The 24,198-nt window shown below is 29.0% G+C and overlaps 3 long non-coding RNA genes across 3 annotated transcripts; all 3 read left to right on the top strand.

The window, feature by feature from the left end:
• The first annotated feature begins 4,999 nt into the window (after window positions 1–4,999).
• On the top strand, window positions 5,000–5,612 carry LOC140954908 (uncharacterized). The gene is made up of 2 exons (XR_012168553.1): window positions 5,000–5,286; window positions 5,426–5,612. It is a non-coding gene; the product is annotated as an uncharacterized lncRNA (long non-coding RNA).
• Window positions 5,613–9,214: 3,602 nt separating this feature from the next.
• Window positions 9,215–9,832, top strand: LOC118029696 (uncharacterized). The gene is made up of 2 exons (XR_004684212.2): window positions 9,215–9,259; window positions 9,466–9,832. It is a non-coding gene; the product is annotated as an uncharacterized lncRNA (long non-coding RNA).
• A 12,848-nt stretch (window positions 9,833–22,680) lies between these two features.
• On the top strand, window positions 22,681–23,524 carry LOC118029697 (uncharacterized). The gene is made up of 2 exons (XR_004684213.2): window positions 22,681–22,980; window positions 23,120–23,524. It is a non-coding gene; the product is annotated as an uncharacterized lncRNA (long non-coding RNA).
• The last annotated feature ends 674 nt before the right edge of the window (window positions 23,525–24,198 follow it).

Raw genomic sequence — 24,198 nt, forward strand, 5'->3', positions numbered from 1 at the left:
TTTTTCACTTAAAATTATTTTTAATATTATCATATTAAAATAATCTGAAAAATAATAAAAAAAATCTAATTTAAATAAAAAAAATCAAAAGTTTTTTAAATGTAATTTTTAAAAACATGGGCTTTCCATCCTAATATGTCACCGACGCAAATCTGAGCTGTTTGTGGGGGTGTTCCTCTAGGACTATAGGAAAATAATGAAACAAAAAATAGCCTATATCGAAAATTCTTGTTAATCCAAGCAGGAAACTTCAGTACGGTTTTGTGTCATCCTCCTCCATGATTATGCTTTTACAATTATGATTATTTTCTTTCCAATTTCCATGAATTGATGCAATCCAAGATTTTGAAGATAATAGTAGGTAAATACCTTTTTGAAGATAATATCCATAGAACTCGTATTAATAAAATTATATGTAATCAATTGATTAACAAATTTTTTATATAATATATCCTTTAAAAATTTGTGAGCTTCAACTCTAAAATAAGCTCAACTAACCTTTCTGAGTCTTGAATTGATGAAAACAAAAGGCAACCATCCGGCTGCCAATCCTCAAGCAACTTTTCTTTAATAGAAAAGACCCAAACCTCCTTAATTTGAGAAAGGAAATAAATAAATAAATAAATAACAAATGATTTATATATATCTTCTCACTCCATTACCACAATGAATACAAATTGTATTCAGTTTGCGTACTTTGCATAACATATATGTCATCTCAGAAACTCTAGCCTGTGAAGGCAATCTTGTGTTCCAAATTCCATCAGTAAATATAAGAATTCTGATGATCGAGAGATCTTACCATTTTCAACGGTCTGATGAAATTGCTTCCATACAAAATAATGTTATAAGCTTGAGTAATTTTCACCAGTTTGTAGAACAACTATTGGGTGCTTTATGGCTCCAAAAACTTCTGTCGAAATGGTGATTATATCATCTTTAAGCAGTTCTTGGATTAGCAGTTTTAGGGCTGTCCTCACGAAACGTTGGAGTTTATAAATAATATTTTTCACTGTGTCTTATGTCTAAGTGAGAATGGAAAGTATACTTTTAGGTTTATATAAATGGTATTGTTGAGAGTAATTTATTAGGTATTGTTGAGAGTAATTTTAGGTTTTTTCCATTCTATTTTTATGATTCCGGGAGATATAACTGGACATTAAAAATCTTTACCTTATACACATAGAATATATATGTTTATTAATTAAAAACCTCAAAAAATAGAGTTTGTTATTATTTTCATCCAGTGTCATGTCAAAAAATCATTTCAATTCAATAGTTTAACCTGTGAGGTTTTAGGATATAATTTATATTATTCTTTAATATATTTTCTCAAATGAAAGCCATTTTGGACTTGAAACTAGCACAGGTTTACGTTACATTGTGCTTAATTGTTATTAAATAAATTAATGAGAATTGTGAGATTCGAACTCGTGACCACTTATTATTAAAACTTTGATATCATATTAAAGAATCATTTCAATCTAATAGTTTAACCTGTTAGATAAAATTCCATAATATAATTTATATTATTTTACGTAAATGGAACTGCAACCATATTTTTCAAAGGTGGCTTATATTGAATAAGGCAAAGAAATGAGAAGGAACACTTTGCTTAAAAAGGTTTATTATTTAATCAAAGTATGCATATATCTACAATAATGCTAAAGTAATTTAGTCAAAAGAAATCTTTACAGATCTTCTTTACACCTAATAGTATGCCTTGCATCAGTTGCATGTATATCCCGTAACCATTATCATCGACTTTTGTGGCATGTTTTTCTGGATTAAACTTTTGTGGCATGTTATTGCTGACAATCTTCATCACAAATTCGGTGGCATGATATTGTTGACTTTCTTTGGCCACCAATTTGTATGTAAAATAGTTTTTTAATCAGGCTATCTTCGAAACTTTTTCATGTTTATTTAGTAATTAGAAAGGTTATTAATAAAAAATACTTTCTCTTACAAATAAAATGATTTGGTTTAATTTTTTAAAAAAGTGTTTTATTTTTTTTAAATTTTGAATGGAATAGTATGCTTTTCAGAAGTGGTATAAAATTCAAAAATATAATATTATTTGTTGATTATATTAAATTTGATCTTCAATTTTTTTATTATATATTTTATTTTGAATCTTTTTTGTTCAATTTTATTTTTTAAAATTTGATTTAATTTGATTTTTATATCAATTTTGATCCTTTTTTTTTCTCTCTTTTCTCTTACTCTTTTTTTAATTAAATTTTTTAAGATGTCAAATTTGGTCTTTGTTTTTTTTTTTTTATTATTGCTATTTGTTTTATTTGAAATAATTATGAAATAAATTTTTTTTTTCAATTTTGTCATCCTTCAATGTTTTCATATATCAAGTAGGTCTTTATTTTTTTAATAAACTTGAAAAAAATAAATTTCAATATTAATAAGTTATTTTCCAGTTTATTTTTCATGGTATAAACAAACATTGAAAATTATTTTTCAACTTATTTTTTCATAACACTATCAAATACAAAAAAATAATATAATTCACTTTCAAATAATCTTTTTCTATGGAAACCATATGATGAATCAATACCAAACTATTTACTACACTTGAAGATTTCTCTCTTTGAGATTTTTGTTTCACATGAAGATGTCATTTTCAAGATTATTCATTGGTGGAAACACCTCACCAATTCTAAGATTTTTTCACCTAACTTTTAAAGGTATACAGGAGTGATTTTATTATTATGATTAACTTTCTCAATAGAATAGCTAATACAACTCAAATTTCTAATATTTTTATATCTTACATTAATATAACACTTTATAAATTTGAAGGTGTTAGGTGCAGTGAAAATAAAATAAAATACTCTTATGCTAAAATACAAAAGTTTTAATAGCACGGATTATAGTATAATCAATGAAAGATTGTGGAAGTATAGGCGAGATTGAATGTCCATGGAAAGCCAAGACAAAAACGTTGTGAGCCTTCATTAGAGGCGTGATTGTGGTAACCCTTGATCAAAATCGAACACCTTGGATCAGAAGCAAGCAAAGTTGTGTGCTTGCAAGTATGGACTGCTAGTAGTGTATCTGTATGAAAGTTGAGTTGCTATGTTTTTTTTGAAATGAGAACCATTTACGTCAGAAGAAGTATTCATGTTTTGTGCATTTGAAGTTCTATAACTTCTATCGTTCGAAAGTTCTCTTGTCTGTAATATCGCCCATCTGAGATTGATCAGTTTTATTGATGAATTATGTTGTGCTTTTGAAAACACTCCTAATATATATATATATATATATATATATATATATATATATATATATATATATATATATATATATATATAATCTCCTTCTCTCCTTCAAGCGAAAGAGAAGACAGCCCTTGTTTTCGTCGGAATATATAGAAGGCAAGATCGGCGGAGGCCACTCATTCTCGCAGCTATTGAAATGGGACTTTTGGTGTCCAAAATAATTCATTTTGGATGGGCTTTGTGAGCTGTTTAAGTATCCACCAATATGTGTACACGAGAGAAGTGAGATTCAAGCCCCTTTAACCATCAATAATTCTTTTTTTTTTTTCTTTTTTTCTATATGGACTCGTAAGTTTAGCTGTAGAACCAAGTTGGAGTGCTATAAAATTCTCAAATACTTTGGTTTAAAACTTTTTAATTTTAATAAAAGATTCATTTTTTTCTGGGCTGGATAATGCTGGCCCAGACCAAATTATTTTTTTTTTACACGATTCGTCATCTAATATTTTTTTCAAAATAAATTTGGGTGAACGACATGTCATCTAATCTAATTACAAAAAAAATAAAATAAGAGTCTAGACATGCAAGTCTGCAAGGGCAGGTTTCTGTGTGAGCCCTAACAATATAGGTAAGGCATCTAGTCCACTAATGCATGACCTTTGCCTTTTCTTTAGAGAATTATTTTATTTTTTAATAATTTTGTTTTAAATTAATGATTTTTAATGGTTTTTTCTATAAAAAACTTTAATTTATATATAGATTAGTAGCTCTTTTTTCTTTCATTTTATTCAGAGAGCCTTTTTTTAAATTACAATTATTTTTTTGGTTATGCGTTTAAATTTGAAAAGTTTTTCTAATTCATCTATATATAATATTTTTTTTATCTCTTGTATGGATGAACTTTATTTTTTTAAAATAAAAAATAAATATTTTCAAATAATATTTTTAATATGTGCAGTCACGCATGGTTTTTTTTCCTCTTTTATTTTATTCAATCAATTTAATTTGTGTCTCTATTTCTATTATCATTTTCTTAAATAAAAAAAATTATTTTAATAAATAAATTTAGCAAATTCAGTCGGATAAATATCTCGAGTTTTGAGATTAAATATCTTGATCTACACCTATCTCTTGATTTTTAAGTTTTATATTTTTCAAAGTTTTACACATAAATTTTTTCAAGTTTTGCTCATGTAGATTCAATATGAGGTGGTAAGTTTTGATAATCATGTGTGCCTTCGCGTAAAACATTGTTACTAATTAATTGAGGAGGTGAAATAACAGAGGAATTAAAGCACAGAACAGCAGTAATCAAACTTTTTACAATAATCCGGCATCCATTTACTATATATGTATATTACATGCATGCACTTATAAATTAACCTAACACGCTATGTTTTGCTTAGAGACCTCTGAAGGTACGTAGGGCCTGTCACCGTGAGTCAACGGCTAGTCTCCGGCTTTATTAATATTATGTTAAAATAATAATATAAATTATATTTTAAAATATTATCTAATAACTTAAATTATTCGGTTAAGATGATTATTTTATGTGGTATCAGAGTTTTGATAACCAACTAGTCACGAGTTTTAATGTCACCATCCTTGTTTATTTGATAAAAATAAAGCATAAAATAATACAAGTTTGTTTAAGTTTCAAGTCCAGAGAGCTTTCACTTGAAGAAGTGTATTAGAGAATAATATAATTCATATTTTAGAACCTTATCTAACATGCTAAATATCATCTTCCATACTTCCATATATGTGGATGGAATCCACTCCTACTTTTCAAAGTTGGCTTGTTCAATAATGCGAAGTGTTTGATACGTTCGTTAATTATCTTGGGCACGGGAGGAATAGTTCCCTTCAAGAATGGTTCCCTTCGAATGCTGCTAAAAATCATGGTGGCTATAAGTAAGAGCGTAACCGTGCATGTTAGTACTCACATATATTTGCAAGATGAAGGCCTTTCTTCTCGCATGCATTCTCTTAGCTGCCATCGTCTTCTCTCCCCTATCCACTTGCACTGCTCGAGAATTGTCCGAGGGAGGTGAGATTTTATTTCCATCATTAACTTAAGAAAAAACAGTTCATCTTGTGTGTGTAATCTCTTTTGTGTATTGCAAACAATTTCAGCTGTTATCTAATTAACAAGCTAACTTATGTATACGTGTGTGCAAATCTTTCAGCTCCAAAAAGCCGAGGTCTTGACCCCGGCAAGGTTCCACTCAATTGCGGTAGGGGTCAACGATATTGCTTACCTAGCCAACCTCCAACACCAACACCATGTCTTCCTTACAAGCGTGATTGTGGGCGGCGCCTTTAAGATTAGAAGCAAGCAAGGTTGAGTGCTTCAAAGTATGGAGAGCTTCTGCTGTCTTTATCAATATGTAAAATGATGAGAACTATTTATGTGAGAAAAATAAATAAAGCTCTCCAGTGGATTAGAAGAAGCAAGCAAGGTTGTCTGCTTAAAAAGTATGGACGGCTCATAGTGTCTCTATAAATCTGTAAAATGATATTTACGTGAGAAAAATAAATGAAGTTCTTAGTGAGTTTCATGGTATCTTTTGAGGTTTTAATTTCGGTCAATAATATGCAGTCCTCTTGTTTGTAATCTCCCATGAGAAATATTAATGAAGTTTAATTATGCCAAACAAAATTAATGCTTAATTTAACGTTTTTCCATGTAAAAATCAGTTTGAAAAATAGGTTATTCACAAAAATAAATACTCTCTTAAGCTTTAATATGTACCATATCATCTTAACAATTCAAAGCTTAAGTTTCTACATAAAACTTTAAAGCTTCAGTTTTTCTTTTATCTCTCAAAACCATGTTCAAACTATTATTTTCTATTTGTCTGCACAGTTTCTGTTTGGTTTCCTAGAAAAAAGGGGACAGGTTAAAAAAATTTGATGGTAAACTGAGCAGCCCTTGTTTGAGTGGGTTTTTTCCTTAATTTTTCAAATGACATGGAAAAGAAAGTTATTTTCATAATTTATAAAGAATCTCTCTGTTATTTTTTATTTTATTTTCTATTAATGCAATACTTCAGATGAAATGTCTCTTCGGGCTGTAATATTAACATGTAATTTTTTTTTTTTTTTAATTATTAATTTTTATCTCTAATTTTCTAGTATATACCAATAAATTTTTTATCAATAAATAGTGACTAAAATAGCAACATTATTTTTTATTAAAAATTAACACTATAATTTATCGATGATATTTTTTGTGTTAGTATTTAATAATTTTCTAAGAGTGACTAGGATGATGTAATGTGAGCTCATGTCTAAAGGGTTTTCTCTTGAGGGAGTGTGTTTTGAGGAATAATATAAATTATATCTTATAACCTCACCTGACAGCTTAAACTCTTGGGTTGAATTGAGTTTTTAACACGTACAAATATTATAAGCTAGAGTAATTATCATTTGTGTCCAGAATTGTAATTGGGTACTTTATGGCTCCAAAAACTACTACAGAAATGTAATTACATCATCTTTAAACAGCTTTTGTATTAGTAGTTAGTAGTATATTGGCTCCTACTCTGCGGCGGATCAATTTTTTTTTTTTTAATGTAAAAAAAATATTAAGAATGCAATAAATGTTTTATAACCTTAAGTCAGGTAGTCATGCCAAACCTAAGGTGTTTAGGCCTGACGTAGTTGCCAAACCCAAGTCTCTTGGGTCTATAATGGTTATCAGACCCAAGTAGCCTAGACGCAAGCTATTTTTTAATCTTTTCTTAGGCAAAAAGTGTTATTTTATTGTATATAAAAATTGTAAAAACTTGATATACCCTTTTTCGGAAGCCTATCCTTTATATATATATATTGAGGATAAAGAAGTATTTTTACTGTTATGAATATTGTGAAAAGACAAGAAAGCTATTGGTCAACAAATCTAATTTTTGTTGACTTTAGGGGTAAAAAAGTACTTTAATTGTGTCTCAAGCGCTTTGGATCTGACAATCTTGCCAAATCTGCACACAGCAAACAAATGAGACAATTGTGTATTTTAGTTGTCAGAGAGAGAGAAAAGAAAAAAAGAACACAAACAATCAATCACTGGAGGGCAATCCAATCATTATCTGGCTGCACGCACTATACCATTCGAAAGAGGGCACGACTATGCTTCCAATTATATGGCGATTGATCAAATTTGGCTATCGAGAAGCATCATACGTGTCTCTTTAATGGCATGGGCACGTATGATGCTTCTCGATAGCATCATACGTTTTAGTATTTTAACGATGTACTTATGATTAAGAGGACCAATTATATGGCGATTGATCAAAAATAATAAGTACATCGTTAAAATACTAAAACGCTCTATGGTCCTCTTAATCATATAAAATACTCATATAAAAACACCAAAATACCCCCCAAATGCAAGGCTTTTTTTTTTTTTTTTTGTCTTTTCTAAGGCTAAATCGTTATATAATTGTACTTGAAAATTAAAAAAATCCGAATGCTCTTGTTAAAGAAGACTAAAGAAACTTTGGTGAAAAGATAAGAAATTAAAAGTAAAATTATTATTACAATTTACAATAAAAAGTCTCTTGATTTACAATAATTTTTCCATACCATTTAGCTTTTATTATGATAGGATTATTCTCTTGAAAATATTGGAATTTATAAATAATTTCCATACAAGGTGTCTTATATCTATGCAGGAATGAGAGGTGTAATTTAGGATTATTATGGTAATTGAGGGTAATTATATGTACGAAGTAATCACATCTAACAAACTTTCTTCTTTAACCATGTTGAGAGCGATGTGACATGAACGGAAGATGTTTACAAGAAGATGCCTTCAGGGGCTGTTTATTTTTGTTAAAAAAATAAAAACAAAAAACAGTATTTTGTGATATTTTTTTAAAAAATATTACTTGAATTTTTTTATATATATTTTTAGATTGTTGTGATATGTTGATATGAAAAATATTTTTTTAAAAAATAAAAATAAAAATATTATTTTATATATATCTAGACAAAAAAATATTTTAAAAAATATTATGTATAATCTTAATATATAAAAAGGACCCATAAAAACGCTATCTTAATATATAAAAAGGACCCAGCAAGCTGACATAAAATTAGGAAGAGTACACGAAGATGCCTTTCAGTATAGATAAGAAAATCAAATGACCCATCCTCTCTCTTTTTTTTTTTCAAAAAAAAAATTGGGGATGAAAGACATGTTACAAAAAATAATAATAGCCAATCGCTAGGCCTGCTAGTACAGGCTCGCATGTGGAACCTAACAAAATAGGTGAGGTGAGCCTAATTTTTATCTTTGTTTTTGTAAATTATTATTTTTTTAATTAATGATTTGTTTTTTGTTTTTTTCTCTATTTTTTATTTTTCAGATTATATTTTATAAATGTTCAACTGCAAATGGTTTTTTTTTTCCTTTTATTATATTCAACCAATTTAATTTTTCTTTCTAATTCTATCATCATTTTATTTAATAAATAAATTATTTTAATAAATAAATTTAGCAAACATTATCAAGTAAATTTTTTATATTTTAAAATTAAATATCTTAATTTATACCTCCCTCCTAATTTTCAAAGCCCTATACTTTTGAAGCTTTTATACCTTAGAAAATGATGCCTCAATTTCTGTACTTATGAACTATATGTTTTGCTTGGAAACCTCTGAAGGTGGAGCCTGTCACCGTGAGTCAACAGCTAGTCTTCGGCTTTATTAAAGCATATTATTATCTTCCATCATATGTGGAAAGAAAGCACTCTTACTTTTCAACGTTGGCTTCTTCAATAATGCGAAGTGTTTGATACGCTCATCAATTATCTTGGGCTCGTGTGGACTTGATTTCAAGAACAGGTCCCTTGGAGAGCTGCTAGAAATCATGGCGGCTATAAATAAGAGCGGTGGATAACCATGTTAGGCACATATATTTGCAAGATGAAGGCCTTTTCTTCTCGCATGCATTCTCTTAGCTGCCATCGTTCTTCTCTCCCTGTCCACTTGCACTGCTCGAGAATTGGCCGAGCGAGGTGAGATTTTTATTTCCAACATTAACTTAAGAAAAAGCAGTTCATTTCTTTGTGTATTGCAGCATTAATTAACTTAAGATAAGCATTTCAGGTTATATATTATTTAATTAATCTGTCGTGGGCTATCTTATATATAAAAAATGATTCTGCTATAACATCAGATTAATGTCAACATGAATTTGCTATAACATGCGTGAATCTTGCAGACGAAAGTGGATCAAAACGACCCCACAAACCAGTGTTCGGTTGCGGAAGGGGTCAGCGATATTGCGTACCTAAAACACCACCACCGTGCAAAAATCTTTACAAGCGTAATTGTTAGAAGCAAGGAAAGTTGAGTGCCTAAAAGTATGGAGAGCTTCTGCTGTCTTTGTCAATATGTAAGATGATGAGAACTATTCTTGTGACCAAAATAAATAAAGTTCTCCAGTGGATTCGAAGAAGCAAGCAAGCTTGTGTGCTTAAAAAGTATGGACGGCTCATAGTGTCTTTATCAATATGTAAAATGTTATTTTGATATGGGAACTATTTATGTGAGAAAAATAAATTAAGTTCTTAGTGAGTTTCATGGTATCTTTTGAGGTTTTAATTTCGGTCATTATGCAGTCCTCTTATTTGTAATCTCCCATGAGAATTATTAATGAAGTTTAATTATGCCAAACAAAATTAATGCTTAATTTAACGTTTTTCCATGTAAAAATCAGTTTCAAAATTAGGTTGAATCATGAGAACAAACACTTTCTAAAAAACTCTAATACCATATCATCTTAACTTCAAAGCTTAAGTTTCTACATAAAACTTTAAAGTTTCAGTTTCTCTCTTTTATCTCTCAAAACCATGTTCAAACTATATATTATTTTCTATTTGTCTGCACTGTTTCTGTTTGGTTTCCTAGAAAAATGGGACAGGTTAAAATTTTTTGATGGTAAACTGCACAGCCATTTTTTTAGTGTGGTTTTTTCCTTAATTTTTTCAAATGACATGGAAAAGAAAGTTATTTCATAATTTATAAAGAATCTCTCTATTATGTTTTATTTTATTTTCTATTAATGCAATAATCAGTTGAACATGTCTCTTCGGGCTGTAATGTTAACATCTAATATTTTTAATTGTTTCTTTTAATTATTAATTTTTATCTCTAATTTTCTCTATGTATGCCAATCAAAAAAATTTATCAAATAAATAGTAACTAAAATAGCAACATATTTTTTTTATTGAAAAATATCACCATAATTCATCGACGATATTTTTTCTATTAGTATTAATTTCAATACCAATCGTCCCACCATAGATGAGTGGTCTTACCATTTCAAACGGTTCAATGAATTTGCTTATGTACTGTTGTAGAATAATATAAATTATATATTGAAATCTCACCTAGTAGCTTAACCTCTTTGGTTAAATTGATTCTTTCACATGATATCAGAACTTTTATGATTAAGCGGTCACGAGTTCAAATCTCAACACTCTCATTTATTTAAGAAAAATTAAGCATAAGGTAATGTGAGCTCAAATCCAAAGGGTTTTCTTTTAAGGGGGTATGTTAGAGAATAATATAAATTAAATTCTTGGGTTGAGTTGGTTTTTTTTGACACGTACAAATGTTATAAGCTAGAGTAATTATCATCGGTGTCCAGAATTGTAATTGGGTACTTTATGGCTCCAAAAACTACTACAGAAATGGAATTACATCATCTTTAAGCAGCTTTTGTATTAGTAGTTAGTAGTATATTGGCTCCTGCTCTGCAGCAAATCAATATTTTTTTTAATGTAAAAAAAATATTAAAAATGTAATAAATGTTTTATAACCTTAAGTCAGGTAGTCATGCCAAACCCAAGGCGTTTAGGCCTGACGAAATTGTCAAACCCAAGTCTCTTGGGTCTATAATGGTTATCAGACCCAAGTAGCTGGGGTTAGGCATGGTAGGCAGACCCAAGGCGCTTGGGTCTGGAAAAAATGCTAGACGCAAGCTATTTTTTAATCTTTTCTTAGGCAAAAAGTGTTATTTTATTGTATATGAAAATTGTAAAAACTTGAAATACCCTTTTTCGGAAGCCTATCCTTTATATATAGAGAGGAAAAAGAAGTATTTTTACCATTATGAATATTGTGAAAAGCCAAGAAAACTATTGGTCAACAATTCTAATTTTTGTTGACTTTAGGGGTAAAAGAGTACTTTAATTGTGTCTCAAGCGTGTTGGATCTGACAATCTTGCAAATCTGCGCTGGGCAAATAAATGGAACAATTATGTACTTTAGTTGTCAGAGAGAGAAAAGAAAAGAAAAAAAAGAATACAAACAATCAATCACCGGGGGGCAATCCAATCATTATCTGGCTACACACACCATACCATTTGAAAGAGGGCATGCCTATACTTCCAATTAGATGGCGATTGATCAAATTTGGCAATCGAGAAGCATCATACGCGTCTCTTTAGTGGCATGGGCATTGCCTTTTCACTAGGGTGTGAAGAACACTGGCCCGCAGCCTTTTAGTTAAAAAATAACAAGCACATCGTTAAAATACTAAAACGCTCTATGGACCTCTTAACCACACAAAATACTCATATAAAAACACCAAAATAGCCCCAAATACAAGGCTTTTTTTTGTTTTTGTCTTTTTTGAGGCTAAATGCATTATATAACTATACTTGAAAATTGAAAAAATCCGAATACTCTTGTCGAAGAAGGCTAAAGAAAAGTTTCATGAAAAGATGAGAAATTAAAAGTAAAATTATTATTACAATCTACAATAAAAAGTCTTTTGCTCTACAATAATTTTCCCACACCATTTAGCTTTTATTATGAAATGATTATTCTCATGAAAATATTGGAATTTATAAATAATTTTCATACAAGGTGTCTTATATCTATGCAAGAATGAGAAGTGTAATTTAGGATTATTATGGTAATTGAGGCTAATTATGTAAGTAATCACATCTAACCATGTTGAGCACGGTATGACATGAACGAAAGATGTTTACAAGAAGATGTCTTTAGGGGATGTTTATTTTTGTAAAAATATAAAAACAAAAACAGTATTTTACCGAGAAAATATTTTCGTCGGTAAATTTCGAGGGATTTTACCGACAGAAATATTCCCTCGGTATATACCAAGGAAATTACAGTGGGAAAAAAATTCAAACAAGGCAAAAAAATGATATTGTTTCATTTTTACCAACGGAATAAATTTTGTTGGTAAAATCCATTGGTAAGCTGTGAACATTGTTCATCATGTCAATTACAAAGGAAATCACCAATGGAATTTTCCGTCGGTATTTTTCAGATAACTCCAAAACTGTTCACTTTTCAATTGCAATATTAATTGTTGTTCTTTAAGGACAAAATCACCGACGGATTGAAAAGTCATTGGTGTTATTTGGCGATTTTTCTGAAAAAAATTCAATTGATTTTATAATTTTCATTTAAAAATTATAGATGGAATCACCGATGGATTGAAAAATCGTAGGTAATTGTTGGTGGTTTCTAAAAACTTTTTACAAAATTAAAAAATTTAAATTAAATATTACCTACAGAATTAAAAAAATATTAATATTCAATTATCCGTCGTTAATACGCCCCAATAACAAACCTAAATCCGCTTATTTCACAAGAGACAAACTTATTTCTTCTTCTTCTTCTTCTTCACTATATGTAAAAAACATAAATATCTATTTCTTTCTCTTCTTTTTCTTTTCCTCATCTCCTTCTTTTTTCTTCCATGCTAGGGTATGTCTTCTTCTTCTTTCTTCTTTTATCCTCTTAGTTTTTTTTTTAATTAATATGCTTTACGAAATTTGTTTTCTCTCCTTAGCGTCACTTGCAAGTACATTAAATTAAAGTAAGATTTTTGTTTCTTCTTTTTTCATGATTTTTTCACTATATATTATTTTATTTTATTTTTAATTGTTTTTGTTCTTAATAATTGTATAAATGTTGTTGTGAGATTTTTTTTTTCCATATGAGATCAATTTTTAGTTGATTTATTTATAGGATTTTAAATTTTTAGCAATTGCAACTTCATTTTTTTTCATATGAATTTTTTTTAGTTGAATTTATTTTTTTGTTTTTATTTATTTGTTGCAAATTTATTTGATTTGATTTTCTTATTCTTTTTTCCAAGTATTTTGAGTATATATTTATACAATGTTGATTTATGTTAATTTAATTATTTTATAATTTTATAAAAGGAATTTTTTTTTTAAAATGTTTTTTAAATAATTACCAACGGATATACAGACAGAAATTTTCATTGGTAATAAAAAATATTATTACCGACACATCTATTCCGTCAGTAAATCCGTCGGTAATAATTTTTTTTATTACCAACGGAATTATCGACGGACAAAAAAATTATCGATGAAAGATTCACCAACAGAGCATTTCCGTCGGTGATTTCGTCGGTAAATTAATTACCAACAGAATATGTGTCTTATGCCAACGAAAAAAATTTCATCGGTAAAACTGTTAAATCTTGTGGTGGATATTTTTAAATTTTTTATAAATTTTTAAAAAATATTTTTTGTCTAAAATAAAAAGAAAATACTTTTCTGGAAACCATAAATTTCCACGTACACGATTTAATTTTGTTATAATAGGGTTGCTCTCATGAAAATATTGGAATTTATAAAATAATTTTAATAAAAGGTATCTTACATCTTCAGATAATTATGTACGAAGTAATCACATCTAAAAGACTTTCTTCTTGAACCATATGTTGAGCGCGATATGAAATGAACAGAAGATGTTTACATGAAGATGCCTTCAGGGGGGCTATTTATTTTATTTTAATTTTTTTAAATAGTATTTTGTGATTTTTTGAAAAAAATATATCTTGAAATTATTATTATTATTATTATTATTATGGATAGTTTTGATGTGCTAGTATTAAAAATAATTTTTAAAAAAATAAAATAAAAATATTATTTTTATGTATTTCTAAACAAAAATATTTTAAAAAATAATTGTATAAAAACACTATCTTAATATATAAAAAGGACCCATCAAGCTGGATTATATTTTGATGTGGGGTGATTTAGTTCTAATTGTGTAAAATCTTCTCAATTAAGTGTTTTTTGTACTTTTTAAAGTTCATGAAAAAACATATTTAAACTCGGATTAATTTTTTATTTTGGATTGATTTTAGTTTTTGAGATATTTTTTTAAAGCTATGGATAGATTTATCACGGTTTCTAAGATATTTTGTAGGTATTTTAAGTAAAAAAAATAAGTTTAAAATAAGTTTTTAGATTAAAAAACTTATACTTTAATTTTACAGCTATTGTGGTGACCGGAATCTAGGTAAATTAAACGAGTTCTCATCTAATTTGTTTTTCAAAACAAAATTGAAACGGACGACATGCAAAAAAAAAAAATAAAAAAAATCAGTCACGAGGGCCTGTTAGTGCAAGCTCACATGTGAAACCTAACAAAACGGGTGAGGCGTACAAGCTCAATAGAGCCTGGTTTTTGTTTTTTTTGGTATATTATTATTATTATTATTAAATTAATTATTTTTTTTTGTTTTTTCTCTAACATTTTAATTTTCATTTAGAATTTTTTTTTAAATATAAAAAATATATCTATAAATTTTTTACTAAAAATATATATATATAACCCGCAACGTGACGGGTAAAGTATCTAGTTAACGTTAAATATTGTCTTCCATAGTATTATCTTCCATCATGTGTGGATAGAACGCACTCTTACTTTTCAAAGTTGGCTTATTCAATAATGCGAAGTGTTTGATACGCTCATCAGTTATCAATAATGCGAAGTGTTTCAAGAACAGTTCCCTTCGAGTGCTGCTAGAAATGATCATGGTGGCTATAAATAAGAGCATAAACATGTTAGTCACATATATTTCCAAGATGAAGGCCAAGTAACAGTACACGCATTATTTCTCTTTATAAGTTTTTTTTTTTTGTTTTTAGATTGATGTGATGTATTGTTATAAAAAATAATTTTTAAAAAATTAAAATAAAAGTATTATTTATATCTATCTAAATAAATAAAAAAAACATTTTAAAAAATAATATGTATAATCTTAATATATAAAAAGGACTCATAAAAACATTATCTTAATGTATAAAAAGGACCCAGCAAGCTAACATAAACTTAGGGAGAGGAGACGAAGATGCCTTTGTCTGTAAAGGACCCAGCAAGTTGAGTATAAAGGACCCATTTCTATAGATAATTCTATATTAATCAATTTAATTTGTGTTTCTGGTTCTATCATTATTTTATTTAATAAAAAAATTATATTAATAAATAAATTTAGCAAACACAATCAAATAAATTTTTATATTTTTAAATTAAATATCTTGATTTATACCTAACTCTTAATTTTCAAAGCTTTATACCTTAGAAAATGATTCCTAAGTTTGTTTGCTGGAAAGTAATTTTTTTTTTGGAAAGTGAATTCCAAGAAAGTATTTTTCGATGTTTGGTAGTGTAATGAAAAATGAGTTGGAAAATATTTTTCAGTATTTTGTTACGTCATGGAAAATGAGCTAGAAAATAACTTATTAAATATTTTATTTTCTCAAGTTTATTAAAAATAATGAGAAACAAATCTTACAAATTAAAAAGTTGAATGAGAATGAAATTGAAAAAATATATATAATTTCATAAATTATCTCAAATAAAATAAATAATAATCAAAATAATAGAGATCAAATCTAAAAAATTAAAAAAAAAATGAAAGATGAAGAAATTAAAATAATAATAATCAATATTTCATAAATTATTTCAAATAAAATAAGTAAAAATCAAAAGAATGAGGACCAAATTTGATAGATAAAAAATTTCAATAAAAATATGATAAGGAAAAAGCAAATAGCAATTATAAAAATAAGGACCAAAGTTAAATATATATAAAAACAAAATTTTAAGAGATGAAATTGAAAAATAAATATTCAAAACAAAATATATATAGCAATCAAAAGTTTGAGGATTAAATTTAATATAATCAGTAAATAATGACATTTCTAATTTTTTCACAACTTCCGGAAAGTGTTTTCCCCCCAAATTTTTCAGGAAAACACTTTCCTGAAAACCAAGCCAAATTTTTCTTTTACTGGAAAGTGTTTTCCATTGACCAACTTTTCTACTGGCAAACAAATACAAGAAAGTTTGGAAAGTGATTTCCCGGAAACTAATTTCCGGAAAACAAACACAGCTAAAGGACCCAGTATTTTGTGATATTTTTTTAAAAAATATTATGTATAATCTTAATATATAAAAAGGACCCATAAAAACGCTATCTTAATATATAAAAAGGACCCAGCAAGCTGACATAAAATTAGGAAGAGTACACGAAGATGCCTTTCAGTATAGATAATTCTTTCAGTATAGATAAGAAAATCAAATGACCCATCCTCTCTCTCTTTTTTTTCAAAAAAAAAATTGGGATGAAAGACATGTTACAAAAAATAATAATAGCCAATCGCTAGGCCTGCTAGTACAGGCTCGCATGTGGAACCTAACAAAATAGGTGAGGTGAGCCTAGTTTTTATCTTTGTTTTTGTAAATTATTATTTTTTAATTAATGATTTGTTTTTTCTTTATTTTTTATTTTTCAGATTATATTTATAATATGTTCAACCGTGCATGGTTTTTTTTTCCTTTTTATTATATTCAACCAATTTAATTTTTGTTTCTAATTCTATCATCATTTTATTTAATAAAAAAATTATTTTAATAAATAAATTTAGCAAACATTATCATGTAAATTTTTTATATTTTAAAATTAAATATCTTAATTTATACCTCCCTCTTAATTTTCAAAGCCCTATACTTTTGAAGCTTTATACCTGAGAAAATGATGCCTCAATTCTGTACTTGTGAACTATATGTTTTGCTTGGAAACCTCTGAAGGTGGAGCCTGTCACCGTGAGTCAACAGCTAGTCTTCGGCTTTATTAAAGCATATTATTATCTTTCATCATATGTGGAAAGAAAGCACTCTTACTTTTCAACGTTGGCTTCTTCAATAATGCGAAGTGTTTCAATAATTAGCTTGGGCTCGTGTGGACTTGATTTCAAGAACAGGTCCCTTGGAGAGCTGCTATAAATCATGGCGGCTATAAATCAGAGCGGTGGATAACCATGTTAGCCACATCTATTTGCAAGATGAAGGCCTTTCTTCTCGCATGCATTCTCTTAGCTGCCATCGTCTTCTCTCCCCTGTCCACTTGCACTGCTCGAGAATTGGCCGAGCGAGGTGAGATTTTATTTCCAACATTAACTTAAGAAAAGCAGTTCATTTCTTTGTGTATTGCAGCATTAATTAACTTAAGATAAGCATTTCAGGTTATATATTATTTAATTAATCTGTCGTGGGCTATCTTATATATAAAAAAATGATTCTGCTATAACATCAGATTAATGTCAACATGAATTTGCTATAACATGCGTGAATCTTGCAGACGAAAGTGGATCAAACGACCCCCACAAACCAGTGTTCGGTTGCGGAAGGGGTCAGCGATATTGCGTACCTAACACACCACCACCGTGCAAAAATCTTTACAAGCGTAATTGTTAGAAGCAAGGAAAGTTGAGTGCCTAAAAGTATGGAGAGCTTCTGCTGTCTTTGTCAATATGTAAGATGATGAGAACTATTCTTGTGACCAAAATAAATAAAGTTCTCCAGTGGATTCGAAGAAGCAAGCAAGCTTGTGTGCTTAAAAAGTATGGACGGCTCATAGTGTCTTTATCAATATGTAAAATGTTATTTTGATATGGGAACTATTTATGTGAGAAAAATAAATTAAGTTCTTAGTGAGTTTCATGGTATCTTTTGAGGTTTTAATTTCGGTCATTAATATGCAGTCCTCTTGTTTGTAATCTCCCATGAGAATTATTAATGAAGTTTAATTATGCCAAACAAAATTAATGCTTAATTTAACGTTTTTCCATGTAAAAATCAGTTTCAAAATTAGGTTGAATCATGAGAACAAACACTTTCTAAAAAAACTCTAATACCATATCATCTTAACTTCAAAGCTTAAGTTTCTACATAAAACTTTAAAGTTTCAGTTTCTCTTTTATCTCTCAAAACCATGTTCAAACTATATATTATTTTCTATTTGTCTGCACTGTTTCTGTTTGGTTTCCTAGAAAAATGGGACAGGTTAAAAAATTTTTGATGGTAAACTGCACAGCCATTTTTTTAGTGTGGTTTTTTCCTTAATTTTTTCAAATGACATGGAAAAGAAAGTTATTTCATAATTTATAAAGAATCTCTCTATTATGTTTTATTTTATTTTCTATTAATGCAATAATCAGTTGAACATGTCTCTTCGGGCTGTAATGTTAACATCTAATATTTTAATTGTTCTTTTAATTATTAATTTTTATCTCTAATTTTCTCTATGTATGCCAATCAAAAAAATTTATCAATAAATAGTAACTAAAATAGCAACATATTTTTTTATTGAAAAATATCACCATAATTCATCGACGATATTTTTTCTATTAGTATTAATTTCAATACCAATCGTCCCACCATAGATGAGTGGTCTTACCATTTCAAACGGTTCAATGAATTTGCTTATGTACTGTTGGAGAATAATATAAATTATATATTGAAATCTCACCTACTAGCTTAACCTCTTTTGTTAAATTGGTTCTTTCACATGATATCAGAGCTTTTATGATTAAGCGGTCACGAGTTCAAATCTCAACACTCTCATTTATTTAAGAAAAATTAAGCATAAGGTAATGTGAGCTCAAATCCAAAGGGTTTTTCTTTTAAGGGGGTATGTTAGAGAATAATATAAATTATATATTGGAACCTCACCTAACAACTTAAACTCTTGATTTGAATTGGTTCTTTGACATGTACAAATGTTATAAGCTAGAGTAATTTTCATCGGTGTCAAGAACTATAATTTGTACTTTATTGCTCCAAAAGCTACTGTAGAAATGTAATTACATCAACATTAAGCAGCTTTTGTATTAGTAATTAGTAGTATATTGGCTCCTCTATAGCGGATCAATATTTATTTTTTTTAATATAAAAAAATATTAAGAATGTAGTAAATGTTTTAATAACCATGACTCGGGTAGTCATGCCAGACCCAAGGTGTTTAGGCCTGACTTAGTTGTCAAACCCAAGTTTCTTGGACCTGAAATGGTTGTCAGACCCAAGTAGCTTGGGTCTGGCAAAAACGCTAGACGCAAGCTACTTTTTCATCTTTTCTAAAGCTAAAAGTGTTATTTTATTGTATATGAAAATTATAAAAACTTGAAATACCCTTTTTCATGAGCCTATCCCTTTTCTTTTTTTAATCTTAGGGACAACAAAATATTTTTAGTGTTATGAATAGTGTGAAAAGCCAAGAAAGCCCTTGGTTAATAGTTCTAATTTTGGTTGATTTTAGTGGTAAAAGAGTACTTTAACTATGTCTCGAGCAGCTTGGGTCTGATAGTCTTGCCAGACTTGTGCACAACAAACAAATGGGACAATTGTGCACTTTAGTTGTCTGGAGAGAAAAAAGAAAGAAAAAACACAAACAATCAATATCTAGGGAGCAATCCAATTATTATCTGGCTGCACGCGCCATACTATTCGAAACAGGGCACGACTATGCTTCCAATTAGATGGCGGTTGGCCAAATTTGGTCATCGAGAAGCATCATACGCGTCTTTTTAATGGTGCAAACACTGCCCACTCGCTAGGGTGTGTGGAACACTAGCCCGTAGTTTTTTTTATTAAAAATAACAAGTACATCGTGAAAATACTAAAACTCTCATGTGGTCCTCTTAATTACACAAAATACTCATATAAAAATACCAAAATACCCCCAAATGCAAGACTTCTTTTTTGTCTTTTCTGAGGCTAAATGCGATATATGACTGTACTTGAAAATTAAAAAAAAAAAATCCGAATACCCTTGTGGAAGAAGGCCAAAGAAATATTTCGTGAAAAGATAAAAAATTAAAAGGTTCTGGCGAGGAGGCCTTAGTTCCAAGTAAAACAGAGAAACTCAATCCCATTCAGTGTGAGGAAAGCAGTAGCCATGGTCAAACTCGTGAAGATCTGAAACAGATTCCTGGAGCTTCTGCTAAGGTTTTTTTTTCTTGACATATAACCGGTGATTTGTTTTTGTTGTTTTTTGTTTTTTTTTGTTTGGCTCCATTAGAAAAGCACGTTTCCAGATTTAACCATGCATGAGAGGAATATGCATGTGAATAGCATGTTATCTTGTAGCAATATAATATACTAGGAAAATCTTGGCATTTTCAAGTCGGATTCCCAAAAAAAAATTAGAAAAATAGAAAAATAGAGAAAAAGTAGAAAAAAAATAAAAAATAAATAAAAAATAAAACATGTTTATGCATGAATGAAAATAATATAAATTTATTGGTTTATTCACTGACGCTAGAGTCAGGAATAAAAATACTGATTTAAATTTATATTATTTTTATTCATTGTATTTTATTTTATTTAGCTAGAAAAAATAAAAAATATGTGCATGCTTAAAAATAATTTTATTTTATTTGTTTATTCACCAATGCCAGAGTCAGAAATAAAAATATTGATCTAAATTTATTTTATAGCTACGTAATATTTACCAACGCTAGAGTTGGAAGTATCCGTTGTTGAATATTCACTGGCATCAGAGTCAAGAATATTATAAGCAAATTGTCATGGCATAAATTAATAAACATTTAGCAATTTAGAACAAAACCAGCAATGCAGTCTGCCTCAGGCAGGACATTTAAGGAGTGATAATGTCTTCCCTTTTATGTAACCAATCCCAAACCATGGAATCTTTGTTGACCGGTTAGGGTTCCTAGTGCCTCAGGCAGGACATTTAAGGAGTGATAATGTCTTTCCTTTTATGTAACCAATCCCAAACCATGGAATCTTTGTTGACCGGTTAGGGTTCCTAGTGACCATAATACTAGGTGGCGACTCCTTAAACAAGATATTTTCCCTTAAAAGAACCAGATGCCAGAAATTTGTTCATTTCGATCCACATAATCTAGATTAATTTTTAAAGCCGCCACGATGTCGGGTGCGATAGAATGACGACTCCACTGGGAACATTAGGATTCAACTTTGTCTTTTATCTTATTATTACTATTTTTTTTTGTTGTGTTTATTTTTTTTTATTGTTCCTACATTTACTGTTTTAGCATGCATTCATGTTTATGTTGTCATGCATCACTTTGAGAGCACACACTTTACAACCTAACAATATAAGTAAGGCATCTAGCCCAATAATGCCTGACCTTTGCCTTTTCTTTAGAATTTTTTTTTTTCTAATTTTGTTTTAAATTAATGATTTTTTCTCTAAAAACTTTTAATTTATATTTAGATTAGTAGCTCTTCTTTCTTTCATTTTATTCAGAGAGCCTCTTTTAAATTACAATTAATTTTTTGGCTATGCATTTAAATTTGAAAAGTTTTTCTAATTCATCTATATATAATATATTTTTTTATCTCTTGTATGGATGAACTTTATTTTTTAAAATAAAAAATAAATATTTTTAGATAATATTTTTAATATGTGCAGTCACGCATGGTTTTTTTTTTTCCTCTTTTATTTTGTTCAATCAATTTAATTTGTGTCTCTATTTCTATTATTATTTTCTTAAATAAAAAAATTATTTTAATAAATAAATTTAGCAAACACAGTCGGGTAAATATCTAAGATTTTGAGATTAAATATCTTAATCTACATCTATTTCTTGATTTTTAAGTTTTATATTTTTCAAAGTTTTACACATAAATTTTTTTAAGTTTTGCTCATGTAGATACAATTGCATTCATACTTTTCGAGGTTATAATTAACTCTATTTTGTTGTGGTAGATTCAATATGAGGTGGTAAGTTTTGATAATCATGTGTGCCGTTGCGTAATACATTGTTACTAATTAATTGAGGAGGTTAAATAACAGAGGAATTAAAGCACATAATAGCAGTAATCATACTTTTTACAATAACCCGGCATCCATTTACTATATATGTATATTACATGCATGCACTTATAAATTAACCGAACACGATATGTTTAGCATAGAGACCTCTGAAGGTAGGGCCTGTCACCGTGAGTCAACATCTAGTCTTCAGCTTTAGTTGTATAATAATATAAATTATATTTTAAAATTTTTTCTAATAATTTAAATTATTGAATTAATATGATTATTTGATATGATATCAGAGTTTTAATGATCAACTAGTCACGAATTCGAATATCACAATCCTCGTTTATTTGATCAAAATCAAGCACAGGGTAATATGAGCTTGTTCAAGTTTCAAGTTTAAAGGGCTTTTATTTGAAAAAGTGTGTTAAAAAATAATATAAATTATATCCTAAAATATCATCTAAAAACTTAAATTATTAGATTAAAATGATTATTTAACATGTTGAATATCGTCTTCCATACTTCCAGCAGATGTGGATAGAATCCACTCCTACTTTTCAAAGTTGGCTTGTTCAATAATGCGAAGTGTTTGATACGTTTGTTAATTATCTTGGGCACGGGAGGAAAAGTTCCCTTGATCAAGAATGGTTCCCTTCGAATGTTGCTAAAAATCATGGTGGCTATAAGTAAGAGCGGTGGATAGGAGGATCAGAGCATAACCGTGCATGTTAGTACTCACATATATTTGCAAGATGAAGGCCTTTCTTCTCGCATGCATTCTCTTAGCTGCCATCGTCTTCTCTCCCCTATCCACTTGCACTGCTCGACAATTGGCCGAGGGAGGTGAGATTTTATTTCCATCATTAACTTCAGAAAAACAGTTCATCTTGTGTGTGTGTAATCACTTTGTGTATTGCAAACAATTTCATATGTTATCTAATTAACAAGCTTACTTATGTATACGTGTGTGCAAATCTTTCAGCTCCAAAAAGCGGAGGTCTTGACCCCGGCAAAGTTCCATTCAGTTGCGGTAGGGGTCAACGATATTGCGTACGTAGCCACCCACCACCACAACCACCACCACCACCACCACCACCACGACAATGTCTTCCTTACAAGCGTAATTGTGGGCGGCGCCTTTAAGATTAGAAGCAAGCAAAGTTGAGTGCTTCAAAGTATGGAGAGCTTTTGCTGTCTTTATCAATATGTAAAATGATGAGAACTATTTATGTGAGAAAAATAAATGAAGCTCTCCAGTGGATTAGAAGAAGCAAGCAAGGTTGTCTGCTTAAAAAGTATGGACGGCTCATAGTGTCTCTATAAATCTGTAAAATGTTATTTACGTGAGAAAAATTAATAAATGAAGTTCTTAGTGAGTTTCATGGTATCTTTTGAGGTTTTAATTTCGGTCATTAATATGCAGTCCTCTTGTTTAGTTCTAATTGTGTAAAATCTTCTCAATTAAGTGTTTTTGTACTTTTAAAGTCCATGAAAAAACATATTTAAACTCGGATTAATTTTTTATTTTAGATTGATTTTAGTTTTTGAGATATCTTTTTAAAGCTATGGATAGATTTATCATGGTTTCTAAGATGTTTTGTAGGTATTTTTAAAAAAAAAAAATTAAGTTAAAAAATGAGTTTTGAGATTAAAAAACCTATACCTTAATTTTACAGCTATTGTGGTGACCGGAATCTAGATAAATCAAACGAGTTGTCATATGATTTGTTTTTCAAAACAAAATTGGGATGGACGACATGGAAATAAAAAAAGAAAAATTCAGTCACGAGGGCCTGCTAGTGCAAGCTTGCATGTGAAACCTAACAAAACGGGTGAGGCGTACAAGCTCAATAGAGCCTGGTTTTTGTTTTTCTGGTAAATTATTATTTATTATTATTGTTATTGTTATTGTTATTGTTATTATATATAACCCGCAACGTGACGGATAAAGTATCTAGTTAACGTTAAATATCGTCTTCCATAGTATTAACAATATACTAAAACGTGTAGGTAAAATACTGTAGCTAAAGCTTTTTCTTTTCTTTTCTTTTTTTTTTCTTC

Source organism: Populus alba, chromosome 17 (assembly GCF_005239225.2).
Source record: "Populus alba chromosome 17, ASM523922v2, whole genome shotgun sequence".
NCBI lineage: Eukaryota > Viridiplantae > Streptophyta > Magnoliopsida > Malpighiales > Salicaceae > Populus > Populus alba.